General features: G+C 40.4%; 1 protein-coding gene across 6 annotated transcripts in view; it reads right to left on the bottom strand.

The window, feature by feature from the left end:
* The window catches only part of CARMIL1 (capping protein regulator and myosin 1 linker 1), a 194,559-nt gene that overhangs the window by 115,187 nt on the left and 66,588 nt on the right, over nt 1-12,784 (bottom strand). The gene's annotated exons all lie outside the window — the stretch shown is intronic.

Below are 12,784 nucleotides of genomic sequence, written 5' to 3'. Positions count from 1 at the left end.
TCCTTAAATGTAAAAAAATACACAACATAAACACGATGTTATTGGTGATGTGAGAAACCGTAAGCAAACATTTTCTTTTGGACACATTTGGTACATTTCTAGAGTAAGAATACAAAGATTTCTTATTGATACCACCCGCATTTTCTATCCAGCAAAAACACAGTTAGACTAGTGAGACCAGTAACTCTGGTAAGAAAACACAGCAAAACTTGTATTTTGGAAGCTACTGCCAATCAAAATATAATGATTCTATATGATATCCCTCCAATCTCCAGTAGCACATCCCACTCACAGACTTTACACTTTGCAAAAGGGATGACTCATATGACAAAACTACAGTACTCTTTGTTGATTCACCTGCCTACAGAATTATGTACTGTTGACTACATCTTTTTCCAGACCAAAAAAAAAACCACCAAACTCGATTTGAATGCTGCATCAAAATTCCACAGCATGTGCAGAGCTTTTTACACAGCTAGGACCTCCTGAACTCAGCTCTGCTCAGTAAGTATCCAACATCAGGTGATCAGGTTGACAAAAAACGTGTTCCTCGCTAAGAGAGGGAGAACCAGCTTGAGAAGGCAACCCAGCAGCTAGCTCTGAACACTGTTCAAACACTTCAAAGGTTAGATTTCAGCTTTAGTATCTCAGCTGAATCACACCTTGGTAAAACTTAAAAGCACAAGTTCTGTACCAATGTCAGACATTAGCAGATTGTTTCAGGGTTGACATGATTAGACCTGGTGTTCTGGTTACTACTGATGTAGAGCCAACCACTGTAAAACAACCAATGCCTACTGTAAGGCTAAGCCCTACGCTGAAGCCTGTCAGACAGACCCGCCTCATCTTCTTGCTCACATGTGGGGGAGAAAGAATCTCTTCTGCTTTCCTCCTAGCTGTACCTATCCCCAAGTATGTCTTCCACAATCCTGCACAAAGAGAAGAAAGGGGAAGGGCCTACCTGAGGGTTTTTTTCACTGCACAACCACAGTTGAGCCTGACAGTGGCTCTCTCTCACACTAATAAAACCTTATCTTTCCCCTCCCTCACCCACCTCCTCAGGATAGCAACTCACAGCTGATGCACACCACTCTCCTGGGACCCTCTGGGGAAGATCACACCCTTATGTGCTCACAAAATAGCTTCACTATCAGTAAGAGTGCCCCTCTTATTCACAAACTCACTCACAAACCCACCCACAAACAAGCTGCTCAGCTCTGAAGAGGGGTAGGTGATCAGGTACTCTCCCTACTCTGGTACCACCAAAAACATCGCTCCAGGGCAGCCGGCAGAGCACTTGCAAACAGCTTCTCCTGCTTCTGGTCACCACATCTCAGGTGCACAGGCGAGAGAGTCAGGGAAAAGGACACCTTTTGAAGAACTGCTTTCCATATTTACCTTCTAAGTAGCGGTCTACAACATTAGAGAGATCAGTGCTTGTGTGTATGCCACCACAGTGAGAACAGCTGGCTGAAGGAAAATCATGACACAGTCTTGTTATAAAACATTTGCTTGCATATATGGGTTCAAGCTACTTTACAAGCATTGACAGGGTCGATTTAACATGATTACAGTACACATGAGCAGTCCAGATAACGAAGTTAAATGCAAACCAGGTAACCAGAAGGCTCTAACAGAATTATGTTGGAAAAGCATTTCCAACAGAGCACGTCAGTGTATATTCTTGTGGTAGATGTACTAATGATCCCAAAGTGATCTTTCTAAAACCAACAAAGCTGAAATACCCACTTACCTTAAGATGCATTTATATACAAAGGAGAGGACTGCTGTAAGATGATACTCCCCACTCAGCAGGCAAAGAGCTAATCTTGAGCAATAAAATGTACAAAAAAAAGCCTGAGCCCTCTAATCCAATAACACCAACGTTTCTACAGTTTTCACAGTTGAGACTGTCACTAACAAGTAAGAGTTTGATTTTCAAATAAAAGCAATTGAAGACAAGGTCAATTATTACTGCAAAGTTAATGCCCCATCTTGACAACAGCAGGCCTAGATTTTTAAAATTATTATTTATTTATTTATTATGGGGTTTTTTTTACAATGGCAGAATTGGCTAAGAGGAGGCTTTGCTTTTTTTCACAATTCTATCTCCTAAAATCCATGAGTACAGACCATGACCCTTGAGAGGATCATCTTTAGTTTACTGCTTTCTGATTTTTTTTCTATTTTTTCAAAATGTTACGCGACATCTGCATTTTAACATCACCGTTTTTGTTCACGTTTAGAAACAAAGTAGTCTGTACCCCAATTCAACTTGAGACTTGCTGAATAAGCTGTGAAACATGAACAGTTTTCAGTGACCTCCTTCTCCTCAATAAGGCTGCAGTGCATAAACAAATAATGGCCATTAAGATACCGGCTCACCCACTTCTTTGTGAATAGGATTCTGCATGGTTGTTAGTACTTGCAAGGGCAACAGAACATGTATTACAGACTACCTAAAACAATGTATCACTCTACGCCTTTGCTTATGACATACGATGCTGTCGCTAAAGGCAGAGGCACCAGAGGTGTTTTCACACTTGTCAGCTCAAGTCCCCTTTTAAGAAGTGAGTTATTTTTGTGAAGGAAGACCCAGGTCTCTGTGCATTCATCTGACATGAATAACAAGTGTGTGCTGAACTGCACAATTATCTAGGGCTTTCAGAAGCATCTAGACTTCTTGGAGTTTTTAACTTCTTCATATAAAGAAACTAAATGCTGAAGCAGTCACTATTACTCTCTAGCAATCCTCAAGCATCTCTACTGAGAAAGTTCTGCCACTGTTACATTCTTTTTGCACTGGGAGAACCTTGAGTACAGGAGAAGCTTCATGATCCAACGCACTTTGAAAACCAGAGACTCGGAGGAGCAGATCCCCTAATTCTGGGGACAACCCTGAACAAAGCACTCCCTTGGCTCACAACCTATCAGGAAGGTCAGCTGGCCACGGTGTATAATTCACTTTATCATCTGATAAGAAAATGATCTCATTTGATCCACATAATGCGTCACAGCCCCACTCCTCCATAACCATTTTGTTTGGTCACAAGTAGTATTCAATCATTAATAATGTTAAAAGATCTCATCAAAAGATAAACACATGCAGAGTAAAGAAAGACACTTAGGAGTTGATTCACGTTTTCACACACATGTAAGCCAAAAGGTTTGCAAGTGACTGATATGAGGGCAGCAAGCACATCCAGGCAAATTTTATACAGGGTACATAACCTGGCTGTTGCTCCATGGAAGGGATGATAAAAGAGAATTATATTTAGTTAACAGCAGCTTCAGTCTGTCTTCCTACTCTGCCTTTTTTAAGCATAAAATAGGATTATGATTTGAATTTTAAATGACTCCAACTCACACACATACACCCGAGTTGACGATTTCTTAATGTTTTTATCATTCCAAATTCCGTAACACTCCCTACACTGCTCAGAGTGCACATGAAACCAGTCAAAATTTCAAAACATTCACCAAAAGCCTACTCTGCAAATTATTTCTCCAGAGACTCATGACCTACAAGGTCATCTTCAGTTTACCAGAATGAATAATCTGTTTCAGTAAATAAAGCTAATTTGAACACAGATCCTCAATGAGTATATCACTAAAACATAAACACACAGAAACATTTGTGATTTATTGTCAAATCCTAGCCTTACTATCCATTTTAGCACTATAAGTTAAATTAACAGGGCTCCACTGGGTTAACCCAGCCACCCTACCTGGCAGTCACTCTTGGTAAGATCATTAGAGTAACATAGCTCTGTGCTAATTGCATCTATTTTGCCAGACAGACCACAGCAACTCAAGCCACCTTATCCATATTTAAAGCAGGTTCAAATTCATAAGCAAATGAAAATCTTTTAAAAAACACTACTACCCTTCTTAAAATGCCCAGGAATAAAGAGCTCTGGAAAACACAGTGAGCATACACAGCTTCATGACTAAACATGAAATAAAATGGAACCACCTCAGCACTTCATGGGCCGTGGGAAGTTGCACCATGCTCACTCCACTCACTACCACAGATGTTTTGAAACTCCCCTCTCTGGAAATCTAAAAAAAATTATGGATTAAACAAATGTTTTCCTCTTGCTGGAAACTGACTGACACACTCCAAAGCCTTCCCCCCAGCAACCAACTCTGTCCTTTTTTTCATCAACTGCTTCAATTTTACTTCTTAAAATACACTCTCTGTACCTTTCCTTCCACTGTAGTTTCTTTTGCCCCCAGCATTTGCCATTTTGTCAGCCTAAAAATTGATTCAGTCTCTTCCATTATAATTTACTTGAGGAAGGAAACATTTGGAACAAATTTTCTGATTTAGATAGCCATCATTTTGAGAATGCCTTGAAACCAGAAGACAGTTGCTTTTCTGTATATACCTCTTAGTTATATCATCCCTATTTTTATCATTATTCATTACCATTATTATCCAAAACATCATCATTTTTAAGTTTCCACCCTTATTAGTTGCTTTATGATTTCTATCATAAGCTTTCCATTGCTACTGCTGATTCAATATCTAATATACACACAATAATGTGAGGTAAAGCAGCAGCACTAATACAGTTTTTGTTTTGTTCAAATACGGATGAATCAATACATGTTAGAGCATCCAGACTCTCTCAGTCCCTATAGGATCGACCATTCATTTCCCAGGTTGCATTCCTGACGTTGTTAATGCTTCATCCTGAAGCAACTGGAGTTCGATTAGATAAAAGGTCCCTTTCAGCAACATGTTAGAGATATTAGAGCTGGTTTTGAGCGACACAGTTCCTGCTAAAAGCAGAGCTTCCCTACACAAAGAGGCTAGCTGACATCCTGAAGGGTTTTTTGGAGGGCTGATTAGCTCAGGCACAACGAAAACACGTATGCTGCATCATCTGAAATGGTGGCATCACTTGGCATATGGTGGGTTTCTCTGCAGAGTGCTGACACCAGCAAAGCAGCCCAATTCAACCCCAATCTGAGGGCTTGCAGCATTACCACCTTTACCCACACAGCCCTCTCAGTTGTCTGAGGTTGAATTTGTCTCTGACCATTTGGTCTCCGTTACTTTTAAAGTGTAATCTGTGATAAATCCATTGACAAACCTTATTCACTCCTCTTCCAAATGTCTACTTATTTATCCACCAATACTTAAATAGTCTTTGGAGCTCAAGAAGATCCCTTTTGAAAGGGTTAGTGTATTTCAATTCACACACAAAAAAAGAATTTCTCCCTCCCTGAGCCAAGTTGAACACATTCCCAGGCTTGCCTAAGTGGCTGGTGCCTGTGTGGCCAGCCAAAGACCAAAACACATCCCAGAGCAGACCAGCAGCAGCAGTAAGGGGAGATGTTATTTGCATCAGTACAATTCTCTCCTGCGCAAGCTATACAGCTCAAGTAACTACATCAGCCATCCCCATGAAGGGCTGCTCTGTTGCATGTTTCTCTATTATCATTCCTGAAGTCAACCACTGCTTCCTGGTGCCCCAGCAAGGTCCCCTTAGTGGAGCCATGGACAGAGAGCAAGCCTGCCTGCCACTGGCACGCTGTGCAGAGGACAGCTTTTCCCTGGTCTGTCTTTCCATCACACTGCATTAAAAACTCAAGCCTGATCTGTTATGGGTCACCACTTTCCATATTTTCTGGATAGCAAAGGATGGTATATGGAATAGGTTTTAGTTGAAACGTTGGGTTTTTTTATAAAAAATGTGTGCTCAGATATCAAAACAGCTAGCAATAAATCTGCTGTGTTTAAAGAGAAGAGAAGCACCTTTATACTAATGTACCAAACAAGACACGGGACACCACAAGATGGCACAACGGAGTGCTTCACATAAATTTCCCTTTCAGTCTAAGTTACAGGACCCTTTTAGCAAAAATGCTTAATTCAGCATTGGAGAACGGTTCAAATCTGCAGAGCAGTTTCTACTTCACAGGCAACAATGAACAAGCCCTGCCTAGAAGACAGTTAAGAGAAAACTAAAACTATCCTCATTTTAGAATTGATAAAAATCAAGTCACAGACACGCAGAGATTTGCCTAAAACAAAAAGGCAAAATGAAGTGACAAAGCTTGAAAGAGAAGTTTTGAGTAAAAGGGCCCTAATTCTGGAGTATGAGAAGAAACAACATAGCTTGGAGGTTTATCAGCAAATTAAGACAGAATTTCCAGACCAAACCAAATTTGTTCATTAGCTCCTCTGACAGCACTCACAACACTTCCACTACCACCTACAAGCAGCGTTCTAGCCCTGTGAACTATTTACAAAAGACACATGAATCAAATTGTGCTTCTTTAACACCAGAAGCACAAAGAAACATGTACACTTGCTATAACCCTGTCTGCAATGAGCAAACGACCCAGGTACTCCAGTAAAGGTGGGATTTCGGAAGAAACTGAGACAGAAATTCACCTTTAGCCAGATATTACCAATGACAGCAACAGGAGCCGTGGACACCCCAACTGCCAACCCCTGTCACTTGAAGTAGATTGCGGTCTGATCACCAGTGGTGCAGACTGGGACTCCCTTGCTTTAGAGACTTTACACTCAAAAGTTTTGTATCTTATCATTTCCATTAACCAGAGCTGCTTGTAGAAGGGCAGACATCTATTGCGTACGTGCACAAGGCTGCCTTGTACTTCCAAACAGTCAGTCACAGAACAGAGTTTCACGACATTGTGAGAGACGTCCAATATAGTGCACTAAAGCTGTCGCAATCCCCTGCAGACTGCAAAACTTCCTTGTCATTCTGCTCAAACCACACAATTTTCAACAACAAAAAACTTAAAAGTAAAGCACTAAATACCTGAAGACCTACCTACTGCAATACTCAAGCCTGCTCTCAGTCATGAAAATGGGAAACAGAAAGCAGCAGCACTTCAACAATACAAAGTCCTCTCCACGGCACTGGACCCAGCCTGGGCTGATCCCAGTCAGGGTAGAGGACGGGAGCAGGAGGGGTGCATGTTCAACCACATACTTTCACTTGTAACTCATCACTGAGGCGTATCACCCCAAAGGCAGTTTTCCTGCTCTGTACCTACGTTACACATAAATAGGTCACTAGCACATTAGTGTGAATACACCTTTATTTCAATTTTTTTTCCCACTTTCATTCTTTTCTGTATACAGCCATTATACAGATTCACCATCACAATTCAGGTTACAAAGTGCCTCAGCAGGATATCTTCCCCATGTACCAGGCTTTTACAATGTTCTAGCCCCCCAATACTTGGCTAAATTACCGGCTGAGAACATTCCGTCAACTTCAAGAGGCCCTGGGCTCCAGCATTTTCTGAGAAAAATTTTTTACGCTCTTGTGCTTCTTCCGTCCATCACAAAAAGAGCATACAGGCATCATGTAAAAAAGCCCTCCCATTACCTATCCATGGTGTTAATAATAAGGAACATCCATACACCTTCCCTCTTCCTACACAGAGCTTCTTTCAGTGTTTATGGACAGCAGTTACAACTGGAAGCATTTTGGTGTGCTGCATATGACACTGTTTCTATGCAGAAGTAGCTGGAAATAGATTTTGCTATTCCAGTACTTTTATTCTTATCTTCTTTAATTTCATCACTTAGAAATGCCAGATTAAACATTTTGCAGTGATCCTTGTTGACGGGATTGCTCTCTAAGTGTGTCACAGCAACCACAATGAAGAACTTTAAAGACCAGGAAGCAAAACAAAAGCTTCAGGTACAGAGGAAATGCAATTTGATCCACAATGCAAGCACTTCATAAGAAACTCTTCTACAACCATTGTATTTGCTTTTAGCTACCAACAATTAAATGATTAAAGATTAAACATTCAATTAGCAAAGTGCAATGCACTTACTTCCACTTAATATTAAAATAAAATAAATAACACATTAAAAAATTTTCCTCAATAGCCACTGCCATAAACCACTGTTTCAAAAACATTGATCTTGGACCATCCCAAGAGCTAAGGGCCAGAGAAAGATTTCAGCTTAATAAATCTATAGAATTAAATCTTTTGTGTACTCTCCATGATACATACAAGTTGAAACCCAAACCAATGGGTGGAGAGTTATAAAAACCTTCAAGCCTAGGCAGTTCTTTCCCAAAGAACAGGTGCGAGACAACACACTCTTCCTCATTAGGTCCAGGGGGGTTCACTGAAGCTCTGCTCCTCTATACTACTGCAGGAGCCTCATTGCTGTCCTCAGGCTCACTCTGATTTCCTTTTCTTCCTCTTGCTTCCCCACGGAACCTTTTTTCCATCTCTATCATCTGTAAAACACAAAGTACCCGCTGTATCTAACACAACTGTGACAACCTCTCCGTCCCTAATTACTTGAGCTACACTGTAAGTCTTCATCTTCATATATTTTGACATCTTAAGACCATCAATCTTTCAAGAGAGGAATAGTGCTTGAGTGCTGGAACCACCTATTTGGCCATTTAAAATCCTTAAAAGTCATCACTACATTCCCAGTCCCCAGATTCAGATATTTTGTGATACTGTTCTACATTTTATAAGATGCTGTCTTTTACAGCTACTTTATTTCTAGTGTTTCACATTTCTCCTCTGGTAAAGAAATCTTTTCTTTCAGAGTTTAAAACATCTTTCAGAAATGGCAAGAAGCCAGCAAGTAACTCTCCTGTCCCTGCACAAGAAAGCAGGGCTGGAATGCCCACTGCTATCCCCACATGCAATGGGAAGTGAAAAGGAGGTCCCTTGCAGTATGGAGCTTTCCCATAGCATCCATACTTCATTATTCAAGTGGTGGGAGCTGAAAATGGCTGGCTTACCGAGTGCCAACCGATCCAACAGTTTAGCTGATGAGTAACTATCATCTCCTGGGGAAAACACATGAAAGCTTCTCTGTCACACACTTAACTCTTACAGTCAGGGCAATTAAACATCTGAGGTGTGAACAATGTCCCTACTCCCTTGCCATGCAGGTGCATGAAACTGGATAGATTCCTTCTTAGGAAATTCTGTACCAGACAACAAATTCCAACTGGAATTCCCACCCCTACCCCCCACCCCCTGCTCCCACTCCATATCTAGCAGGCGGGAAACCCAGAGGCCAGGCCAGCTTTGGGCAGTGACACAGCTGATCGAATCTGGCTTCCCTCTAGACAGAAATTCAGGAATTGCCACATTCCAGACAAGCAATTTTGCCTCCAACATCCTGCAAAAAAAATACTTGGCAGTTTCAGCCTACTCCTAAAATGCACACTGTCTTGTCTGCCTAAGAAGTGCAAGCTGCATACGCAGGGCAAAACTGACTACATAACCATTGATGGAGGGCTATTATTCTTTGTGCTGATTTTTAAGTCATATGATGTCAATTATCTAATGTTGTTCATTATTAAAAATGAATATGCTCCTATCCAATATAAAAGCCATTTTCATAATTTCTGGTTTTGTGAGGATTCTTAAATGTATCACACTAATACTGCCTATGTGTTACTTGTACAGTGTCTTATACAGTTTATTAACTTGACAAAATGCATGTAGTAACAAAATATCCCCATTTATCTGAGAACATCAATTTTGAACAGCCAAATGGAAAACAAACTTCCAAAAACAAGTGTCAGAAACCAGGCTCAAAAAAAAAAGGAAATTACAAGCCACTGAATGCAAACCCAACAAATAATTCTGCTCTTCAAACTTAGGAGTTAAGTATAACTGTTACACTTGTACTCAACACTCAGTAGATAGCTTCTAGATATACAGAAAATTTCAGTGGTTTGTAAGCTACCTATGTCTCTGAAAATCTGGAAAAAAATCACCTTGCTTCCCCAAAAAGCCTTCACAAGATTCTGATGCAAAGGTCTTCTAAATCAAACTGTTTCTCAGAACAATTTGTTTGTGAATTTTGGATTTGTAAGCACTGATCCATACACTTAATGCTGCTTAACCATTGCTCATTTCAGAACACAAGAATCTTACAGAGAAGAATAGAGCTTTTAAAAGGTTACTTCACTACTGTGAATTCACGACTGAGTCAGCTTGTCAGAGCAAGCTACAGAAGTGTCAAGTGAACTAGATCCTTCTGGGCTTTATCATTTTATCCAGAATAATGATTTGCAAGCTCTTAAATTTGTGGACTATCTTAATTTTCACTATGGAGGTATAGTACAGTCTGCCAAAAAGGAAAGTAAACCTGAGAACAGCCTTTGCTCTTTGCCCCCATTCTCCAGGCAGCCAAGCCTTTGGTTACTCTCAGACAACCCTTTCCCTGGCCTGTTCTGGGACTGCTTAAACTCTTCTGATGACCAAGTCAATCCGCTCTTCAGAGCTCTTTGCTGGGTTACACAAAGCACAAGGAGTTCATGGAGCACCATGAGGAGCAGCAGCGTTGGCTGGGCTGAGCAGCCCCTGAGAGCTGGTGGCAAAATCCCCAACCTCAGGAGCTGAAAGACCCAATTCCTGAAAGCCAGGCTTCAATCTCAAGTGATCACTCTTGTACACGCCCCAAAAATCATACTGGTAGGGGACAGAACACAGCTTCAAAAACTGTAATTGAAACATTAATGTTTTGTTTTTAAAGGAATTTCTAAAAGAGAAAAAGCTGCTACAGGTCTACAAATAAGAAGGAAAGGCAAGCACTCACCCGGCTCAGCAGCAGTTTTTACTGTGGTGAGACCATTGCCCCATAGCCTAAGACCCATGTGCCACCAGCACTGAACCATCAGCACAACCAAAGGCAGCCTCTTCTGCAGGCAAATACATGACTGCAAACCAAGATCAGCTTAGCAGCAATATGGCCAAGCTACCAACAACGTCAGAGGCACAGCAACATATTGCTCTAGAAGAGCTAACTGCCTAACAGCTTCCCCCTTCCATAGGTAGGCCTTTCAGGATAGACCCACCGCCACACCATTGTCAGTCAGCCTGGTTTTAAGGGAATTTAAAGCTTCCTTGAATAAGACAAGTCAGTAGGTATCCTGACCACAGCACAGATGCAGTTTATAAGCATGCCCTTTCTAACCATTTTTCTAGGCTCTTCCCAAGCACCACTACGCTCTTGCCATCAAAACTGCTCAGGTGGTAATCAAAACAGAGAGAAAAATTAAAACAGACATAACTTTCAGAAGATAGAATGCCTTTCAAGCATGGGATCCCCTGGCCTATTATCTCTACCTATTCAATCACGTGGCTGAAAAACAACTTGCTCACCTACCATTTGAGATGTACTGAGAAGCCTTCAGCTGAAATTCAACATATCACAGACAAAATTTTTCATGCTGTATCTTTCCCATGCTCTACCTTTTCTACTCTGACATAGGGTGTTTATGCACACAGTTTGTGTCTTTATTATATTATTAAGCTAGGCAGTGCCTAAATAAAAAAAAAAACCAAAGGCCTTTATTCTACTACAGACAGACTTTAACCCCAACATGTTATCATCACGGCTTTAAAGCCAACATAAGTGAGAAAAAACCCATGCTGTAATCATGTTGAACCATTGTCAACCATCTCAAAGAAGTATTGCTGTTATTTCCTCTTTTTGTAAAAAGTTGTGGTTTCTTTGATTCTTTATGCTGGTGAAAGGTTTTGGTTTTTTTTGGTTGGTTGGTTGATTTTTTTAACTGCAAAAACAAAACGAAATGCTGGTAATTGTATTCCATAACAATGTGCAAGTGCTTTTCCTTAGAAAAAAATTACTACAAATGTTCAGTTTCCTGGGTAGGTTCCATGCAGTTTCTACTGTTGCCTTTTCTTGCCATCTATTCACTTCAGAGAAGACTTTATTACTTAGTTTACATAGTGCAAGATTTCACAAGTGAAGTATTAGACTGTTAAAGGACAGTCCATCTCAGTTTAGTTTGTAAGAACAAGGCTTGCAAGTGTAACTTTAAGCTTACACCAGTAATAAAGTATGACATTAATGTATACACCCAGTTTAGCTAAATTTGCTTCTAGTGTGACTATCATCCTTAGCCTAAGTTCACAGTAACATTGATTTGGTGTAGCTATACATCATCCATCAACCACTTCAATAAATTCACCTGGATTCAGTCAATTTTGCTGGCCTTCTCACAGAAGTCAGAAAGTAAAACGTCATTCAATCCTGCTGCCTAAATGGCTGTTTCCTGTGTATAATCACGACTTTTCTACCCACTTCTTGTTTATCATCTCTTCTCAAGATCTTGCATTGCCTAAAGTTCTAAATATGTTTTCTTTTCCTTTTGTTGAACTTTGATGCTTATATCAACACAGAAGTTTTGTACAACTAAAATTAGAAGTTTTAAAGAAATCACTGTAAAGTTGTTGAATTACATGGCTAAGTTCCGAAACACACCATAAATAATCCCTTTCTTGTTAGCAGGTTTGCACAAAATTTTACCCAACAGAGCATCAGAAGACATCAGAACATCATTGAAGATTTGAGCTCTGCCCACACACAAACACTTGTATTATTAGACAATTCACTTCATTATTCAGATGAGAACATTAATGATGTCAGTAAAACACAGCAATCAAACGTCAAAACCTCCTTCCGCAGTTGCAACACTGAAACAAACCCCCAGCCTTATCTTCCATTTCTTCTGTGTCAGGGTCCTCTGATCACTCAATTTGTCTACATTATCATGTTTTATTTTCTTGCAGATTGGGTACAGATATCTTCTCTTTCCCTTTCTTAAATCTTAGTATTTCTCACACAAGTGCAGCAAGAAAGTAAGACAAGGGGAGGAAAACATCCATGTCAATGTGTCTGTGATGGATGACTTTTCAAATTCAGTTGCATTGCAGAACTCCCACCAATTCTGAAAGGGCCCTACTTCCCCCTAGGTCATAAATTAGA

This window comes from Neopelma chrysocephalum, unplaced genomic scaffold (assembly GCF_003984885.1).
Source record: "Neopelma chrysocephalum unplaced genomic scaffold, ASM398488v2 Primary Assembly neopelma1_22b, whole genome shotgun sequence".
Lineage (NCBI taxonomy): Eukaryota > Metazoa > Chordata > Aves > Passeriformes > Pipridae > Neopelma > Neopelma chrysocephalum.
This window is presented reverse-complemented; position numbering and strand designations above follow the sequence as displayed.